Raw genomic sequence first — 8256 nt, forward strand, 5'->3', positions numbered from 1 at the left:
TGAATCAGTTTATCTTTTAATAACATTGAAATTTGAATTTCATATAATTTTCATATGTCATAAAATATTATTCTTCATTTGATTTTTTTCTTTTTCAACAATTTAAAAATATAAAAGAAAAACCATTTCTAGCCTGCAACCCATGCAATAAAAAGTATTGGGCCTGATTTGGCCCATGGTCCCAGTGAATAGAAAGGTTTTTGCTTCCATCTCTTTTAAAGGAAGCACAGTACTTTCATTCAGCAAAACCATTTATTCTTTTTTTTAACTTACAACATTTTAAAGTATGATTTGTGTTGTGTGATTCAGTGATTCAGCTAAGAGGAGCTGTGTATGAAGAATAGCCCTTTTTATGTAAGCAGTGCTGTTGTGTTCCAGTCATTAAGAACTGAATTTTTAATAGGCTCATGGACTGAGGAAAATTATTCTTTTTCTTAAGTGTTTATGATTTGCTTATTTAATCTTTGTCCCCTTTTTTAGCCTTCTTGTCTTCTTTCGGCTCAGTACTGGATCTTCCGACTGAAGCAGACCCAATTTTCTGTGGGGCTGAAATTTCACCAGGGGTGAGTTCATTCAGATTCAGGGTCATTTACATTTCAAGTCTGCAATTTGATCTGATTATCACTGGCTGAAAAGAAACACTAAGGGCTTTTTAATGTGGGCTGAACTGGATAATCCATTCCAAGGGCTGGGTAAAACTGGGAGAAATTGGGAGTCTGGAGGGTAGTTGCTTTTTATTTCTCAGCAGGGGAATATCATGAGAGAGTTTTATAAACACCATTTTCCAAAGAACAACTGAAAAAAGCTTGAGATTCTTGCTGAAGAACGGAGGAGGGAGAAACACTTCCTGCCAGGGTGAAAAAGAAGGAAGAATGGAAAAGGAACATAAAGGAGTTATCGTGGAACAGGCTGAAATATGCCTAAGGGTGAAGGGCATAGTTATAGTACTTCCAGTACTTTCTCCTTTCCTAAGTGGTGTAAAGAGTACCTGAAAAAACTTCTAGAACTGATAAGAGTTTGCTACAGTGCCCAGATATCATATAAAATATACGAAACATTAATTTCTCTAAGTTTACCTATTAGAAGACACGATATGGAAACAAAGGATCCCATTCTCAATGTCAACAAAAGACATAAAATAGCTAAGAATAAGCCTATCAAGAAATGTGTAAAGCATACATGATGAAAACTACAATATTTTACTGAGAGGTATAAAGAAAAAAATTGAATAAATGGAGAGACATTTTACCAGTCCGGGTTCTGTCAATGAAGCAGAACCATTATGAGTGATGAGAGTCAGGGATTTATTCAAGGAGTGGACCTTACACAACTGTGGGAACTAGTTGAGAAATCAATGTACAGCAGTTGTTTCTGCATCTGGTGCTGGCCTCATGTCAGCAGAGCTGGCAAATGGGAAAGAAAGATGGCCTTAAGTGGGGGAGAGCAGGGAAAGACTGGAAATTGCATTTCTTCTTCTTATCACCTCCAACCTCAATGTGAACCTGGCACATGAAGCTGATTCTGAGAGCTGGAGGAGGAGGTCCGGCATTAACTGGTAGAGCCATAGGTCCAGATGCTGCTTCATTTCTTCTCTTCAAATCTTGTGCACATTTCTCTTGGCCAACGCTAACAGAACCATACAGGAGAGGAAAGTGAAGCATAGTTCCAGCTTAGCTAAGTTGACCCTGTATAAAGCAACCATACATACTTTGTCTCTGGATGATGATGATATTGGTGATGATGGTAACAATGATAACAACAACAATAATATAGCAAATATATACCATTAACTACATGTTAGACACTTTTCTAAGCATTTTACATTTATTAACTCACTTTAACTCTCACCACAACTCTCTGAAGTAGGTATGATTATTAGCCTTATTTTATAAATGAGGAAACTGAGCCTTGAGACTAGCTTGCCGGTGGCCACATAACTTGCGAGTGGTAAAGCCATCATTTAAATCTGGACAGTTTGGAAAGACCGTGCTTTTTAAAATGTCGGGTCTCGTCAGGGACTTCCCTGGTGGTCCAGTGGTTAAGATGCCACTCTCCCAATGCAGGGGACCAGGGTTCAATCCCCAGTGAGGGAACTGGATCCCACATGCCACAACGAAGATCCCGCGTGCTGCAACTAAGACCCAGTACAGCCAAATAAATAAATAAATATTTTTTTAAAAATAAATAAAATGTCAGTTCTCATAAGATTAATGTATTTTAATACAATCTCAGGTAAAATCCCAATGGGCTGAGTATTGAGAATTTGTAAGATTTTTCCAAAGCTTTTCTTGAAGCCTAAACATGCGACTACATACAATAAAATTCCAATAATTGAAATAGCACATTTCCATAAGAATCAACAAGGAATCAAATATAGCTCTAAACAGAGCTTAATATACAAACGTAGAAAAGAAGATCTAGAACTTGACAAATGCACCCTTGCAAAACTGGCTTCTGGGTGGGGAAGAATCCAGTGAGACCCCCATCTCCCTGTGACTCACTGTGACTGTGACGTTGGAAGAGGGGAGGCGACATCACTTGCATACTTTCTCACTGCCATCCTGGCAAACCTGCCACCTCAGCCCCTTTTTCTCCTGTGTACTTGAGAGCTGCCCTGGGCAGATAGGTCCCATCATTTATTCAACCATTTTTAGGTACTAAGTCACTCTAGTCACATTCAGTCATAGAAGCAGGAGTGGTAAGAGGCAGAAAGTTCTAACTGACAGGCAGAGGTCCTCTGATATTCACTCCCCCTGGCTGTCACAGATGTTTACAGCTGGATTCTTATTATGCAAAAGTTTTCGGGGTGGGGGGTGGTTACCCTAAAAGGCCCCTGCTGGATCCATTCCACTGCAGATCCCCTGAGGGGCAGAGGTCCTCCTGGCCTGGTTCTTGCCTCCCACCTTAGCCTCTCCTGAGGGCTGTTTTGCCTCTTTTTTCATAACTCTTGGGCAATGTGTAAGGTGACCAGCCACCCTGGTTTGCCTGGGACTGAGCGCTTTCCCAGGATATGAGACTTTCAGCACTAAAACTTTGACAGGCCTGGACAAATCAGGACGATTGGTCACTGTCAAAGGTCCCTTTTAAACACCTCTGTATGACCGTGCCTGTCTGCATCGGCTCCTAAGAAATAAGCCCTTTTGTTTGTAATAACATCCCAAACACAGCCTTCTGAGGCCATGGATCACTACTGGTAAGTGACCTGAGTCTTACTCTGGTCCACTGTGTTCCCAAATACCAGGGAACTATGCACCAGGCTCTCACAGTGGCCTCCTAGAAGCCCCCAGCTGGGATTGTGGTGAAAGGGAAGAGTCCCCAGTTTCTCCCTTCAGACTAGGTGTGGGACCCACACTGACAACTCTCTCTAAAGAAAGCTACCCTCCCTTGGCTTTTTTGTCATCTGTCCTTGTAGGCCTTTCTCTACAGTTGGCTAGGGGCCACACACTGGTGTTTGTCATTTCTTTGCAGTGCTGCTGAGTCACTGAAGTTTAGGCATCCCACTTTGGAATGTAGAAGCACCTGCCATGCACTTTCTTTTGTCATGAGCTTTTTAGGCCTCAGAAAAAACTGTGATAAAAAGAATTAGAGTTTTAATATCATGTTTCATAAACCAGAAAAAAAGAAAATTTCAGGGCAAGAGAGGATTATGAAGCATTAAAATAATTGATTTGATACATGGAATTGTTAAGTATCTGTACATCAAAAACTGTATACAAATTTAAAAGTTAAATGACAACCAGGAATATATTTCCAACAAAATAACAAATAAGAAGCTAATAAACATAATTATGTAAAAAAAAACAGTTTTACAAATAATAATCTAGAGTCCACCTCTCACCTCCTGTACCCCACCTCCCCTGTACAAACCACTTACCAATTTCTGGGCCCAAAAGCATAGCAATTTAGGCTAATGGACGCCTCTCTTGTCTGCCTATGCTGCTGCCTATTCACTACCAGCAGTAGAATGATCCTTTAAAAATGTAAACAAGATCATGTCATTGCTCTACCTGAATTTTCTTTATGGCTTTCCTTACATTTAAAAATGAAATCCAAAGGCCTTACACGCCATGGTGCAGAAAGCCTCATGCCATCTGGTTCTGGATGCATTTCTGACCTTATTCACACCCTAGCCCTCTGTGAGAGCAGGAACTTTATCGCTATCACTCAGAACAGTGCTTAGCACAGAGCGGACCGTCACTAAATTTTTTTTGAATGAATGAATTAATGGATGGATGACTAGAAGAAAAAAGACCAATGAATTATGAAGAGTTTTTTTTAAAGAAAGGATACAATTCATCATTGGCTAGTTGTTAAGGGCACTCTCATATACTGCTTGAGGACATGTATATTTAGACAGTATTTGGGGGAATAAAATAGTCTGAGATCAGGGATGCTGATTCCTCCAGCTCCGTTTTTCTTTCTCAAGATTGCTTTGGCTATTCGGGGTCTTTTGTGTTTCCATACAACTTGTAAAATATTTTGTTCTAGTTCTGTGAAAAATACCAGTGGTAGTTGGATAGGGATTGCATTGAATCTGTAGATTGCTTTGGGTAGTAGAGTCATTTTCACAATGTTGATTCTTCCAATCTAAGAACATGGTATATCTCTCCATCTATTTCTATCATCTTTAATTTCTTTCATCCATGTCTTATAATTTTCTGCATACAGTTCTTCTGTCTTCTTAGGTAGGTTTATCCCTAGATATTTTATTCTTTTTGTTGCAGTGGTAAATGGGAGTGTTTTCTTAATTTAACTTGCAGATTTTTCATCATTAGTGTATAGGAATGCAACAGATTTCTGTGCATTAATTTTGTATCCTGCTACTTTACCAAATTCATTGATTGGCTCTAGTAGTTTTCTGGTAGCATCTTTAGGATTCTCTATGTATAGTATCATGTCATCTGCAAACAGTGACAGCTTTACTTCTTCTTTTCCGATTTGGATTCCTTTTATTTCCTTTTCTTCTCTGATTGCTGTGGCTAAAACTTCCAAAACTATGTTGAATAAGAGTGGTGAGAGTGGGCAACCTTGTCTTGCTCCTGATCTTAGTGGAAATGTTTTCAGTTTTTCAACGTTGAGGACAATGTTGGCTGTGGGTTTGTCATATATGGCCTTTATTATGTTGAGGAAAATTTCCTGTATTCCTACTTTCTGGAGGGTTTTTATCATAAATGGGTGTTGAATTTTGTCAAAAGCTTTCTCTGCATCTATTGAGATGATCATATGGTTTTTCTCCTTCAATTTGTTAATATGGTGTATCACATTGATTGATTTGCATATATTGAAGAATCTTTGCATTCCTGTGATACACCCCACTTGATCATAGTGTATGATCGTTTTGATGTGTTGTTGGATTCTGTTTCCTAGTATTTTGTTGAGGATTTTTGCATCTATGTTCATCAGTGATATTGGCCTGTAGTTTTCTTTTTTTCTGACATCTTTGTCTGGTTTTGGTATCAGAGTGATGGTGGCCTCGTAGAATGAGTTTGGGAATGTTCCTCCCTCTGCTATATTTTGGAAGAATTTGAGAAGGATCGGTGTTAGCTCTTCTCTAAATGTTTGACAGAATTTGCCTGTGAAGCCATCTGGTCCTGGGCTTTTGTTTGTTGGAAGACTTTTAATCACAGTTTCAATTTCAGTGCTTGTGATTGGTCTGTTCATATTTTCTATTTCTTCCTGGTTCAGTCTCAGAAGGTTGTGCATTTCTAAGTATTTGTCCATTTCTTCCAGGTTGTCCATTTTATTGGCATAGAGTTGCTTGTAGTAATCTCTCATGATCCTTTGTATTTCTGCAGTGTCAGTTGTTACTCCTCCTTTTTCATTTCTAAATCTATTGATTTGAGTCTTCTCCCTTTTTTTCTTGATAAATCTGGCTAATGGTTTAGACAGATGTAGAAGTCTATTGTAGAGTTGCTCTTAATAGTTTTTTGGAAACAATCTTAAATGTTTATTAATAGATCAGGGGCTGGATAAATTATACTACATCCCTACATTGGAATACTAAGCAGCCTTAAAAAGACTGAGAAGAGGGACACCTTCGAGATGGCAGAGGAATAAGATGTGGAGATCATCTTCCTCCCCATAAATACATTAAAAATAAATCTACATGTGAACAACTCCTACAGAACACCTACTGAACGCTGGCAGAAGACCTCAGACTTCCCAAAAGGCAAGAAACTCCTCACATACCTGGGTAGGGCAAAAAAAAAAAAAAAGAAAAAACAGAGACAAAAGAATAGGAATGAGACCTGCACCTCGGGGAGGGAGCTGTGAAGGAGGAAACATTTCCACACACTAGGAAGCCCCTTTACTGGCGGGGACGTGGGGTGGGCAGAGGGGAAGCTTTGGAGACATGGAGGAGAGCGCAGCAACAGAGGTGCGGAGGGAAAAGTGGACAGATTCCCGCACGAAAGATCGGTGCTGACCAGCACTCACCAACCTGAGAGGCTTGTCTGCTCACCCACCAGGATGGGTGGGGGCTGGGAGCTTAGGCTTGGGCTTTGGAGGTCAGACCCCAGGGAGAGGACAGGGGTTGGCTGTGTGAAGACAGGCTGAAGGGGGCTGGAGCACCACAGCTTGCCAGGAGGGAGTCTGGGAAAAAGTCTGGACCTGCTAGAGAGGCAGGAGACCTTTGTTTCGGGGCTCACAAGGAGAGGGAATTCCTTCCCATTGTGCCCACAGAAGTCAGAACACTGCCTAAGCGAGCTTCAGAGACAGGCACCAGCCGTGGTTATCAGCTCAGACCCCAGAGACGGGCATGAACCGCTAAGGCTGCTGCCACCAAGAATCCTGTGTGCAAGCACAGGTCACTATCCACACGCCCCTGGGAACCTGTGCAGCATGCCACTGCCAGGGTCCCATGATCCAGGTCCAGCTTCCCTAGGAGAACACATGGCGTTCCTCAGGCTGTTGCAACGTCGTGCCAGCCTCTGCCTCCTCAGGCTTGCCCCGCATTCCAATCATGACTACCGTACCCCTCCCCTTCCCCAGTCTCAGTGGGCAGGAGAGCCCTAATCAGCCACTGCTTTAACAGGCTCCTGTCTGGGTGGGGAATAGATGCCTGAAGGTGGCCTACATACAGAGGCGGGGGCAAAACCATAGCTGAACCCCAGGAGCTGTACAAACAAAGAAGAGAAAGGGAAATTTCTCCATGCAGCATCAGGAGCAGCAGATTAAATCCCCACAATGAACTTGATAAAACATGCATTTTAAGAATACCTGAATAAACAACAAAAGTTCCCAAAATTGAGGTGGTGGACTTTGGGAGCAACTGCAGACTTGGGGTTTGCTTTCTGCATCTAATTTGTTTCTGGTTTTATGTTTCTCTTAGCTTAGTATTTAGTGCTTATTATCATTGGTAGATTTGTTTATTGGTTTGGTTCCTCTCTTCCGCAAATCAACAAATGCTAAAGGAACTTCTCTAGGCGGGAAACACAAGAGGATGAAAAGACCTACAATAACAAACCCAAAACAATTAAGAAAATGGGAATAGAAACATACATATCAATAATTACCTTAAATGTAAATGGATTAAAGGCTCCAACCAAAAGATGCAGACTGGCTGAATGGATACAAAAACAAAACCCGTATATATGCTGTCTACAAGAGACCCACTTCAGACCCAGGGACACATACAGACTGAAAATGAGGGGATGGAAAAAGATATTCCATGCAAATGGAAATCAAAAGAAAGCTGGAGTAGCGATTCTCATATCAGACAATATAGACTTTAAAATAAAGACTATTACAAGAGACAAAGAAGGACACTACATAGTGATCAAGGGATCAATCCAAGAAGAAGATACAAAAATTGTAACTATTTGTGCACCCAACATAGGAGCATCTCAATACATAAGGCAAATGCTAACAGCCATAAAAGGGGAAATTGACAGTAACAATAATAGTAGGGGACTTTAACACCCCACTTTCACCAAGGACAAATCATGCAAAATGAAAATAAATACGGAAATATAAGCTTTAAAACACACATTAGACCAGATAGACTTAATTGATATTTATAGGACATTCCATCCAAAAACAACAGAAGACAAAAACAACACTTTCTTCTCAAGTGCTCATGGAACATTCTCCAGGATAGGTCATATATAAGGTCACAAATCAAGCCTCGATAAATTTAATACAATTGAAATCGTATCAAGTACATTTTCTTAGCACAACACTATGAGACTAGATATCAAATACAGGAAAAAATGTGTAAAAAATACAAACACATGGAGGCTAAACAATACACTACTA

At 40.5% G+C, this 8256-nt stretch overlaps 1 long non-coding RNA gene across 1 annotated transcript in view; it reads left to right on the forward strand.

The window, feature by feature from the left end:
* LOC149749422 (uncharacterized) overlaps positions 1-5004 on the forward strand; it is an 89562-nt gene extending 84558 nt beyond the window's left edge. The window contains exon 4 of the long non-coding RNA XR_016392922.1: positions 481-5004. This is a non-coding gene — a long non-coding RNA (uncharacterized LOC149749422). The remainder of the gene's footprint in view (positions 1-480) is intronic.
* Positions 5005-8256: the final 3252 nt, after the last annotated feature.

This window comes from Delphinapterus leucas, chromosome 4, assembly GCF_059928025.1.
Source record: "Delphinapterus leucas isolate spDelLeu-1000000601 "Yukka" chromosome 4, BTC_Dleu_Yukka2, whole genome shotgun sequence".
Lineage (NCBI taxonomy): Eukaryota > Metazoa > Chordata > Mammalia > Artiodactyla > Monodontidae > Delphinapterus > Delphinapterus leucas.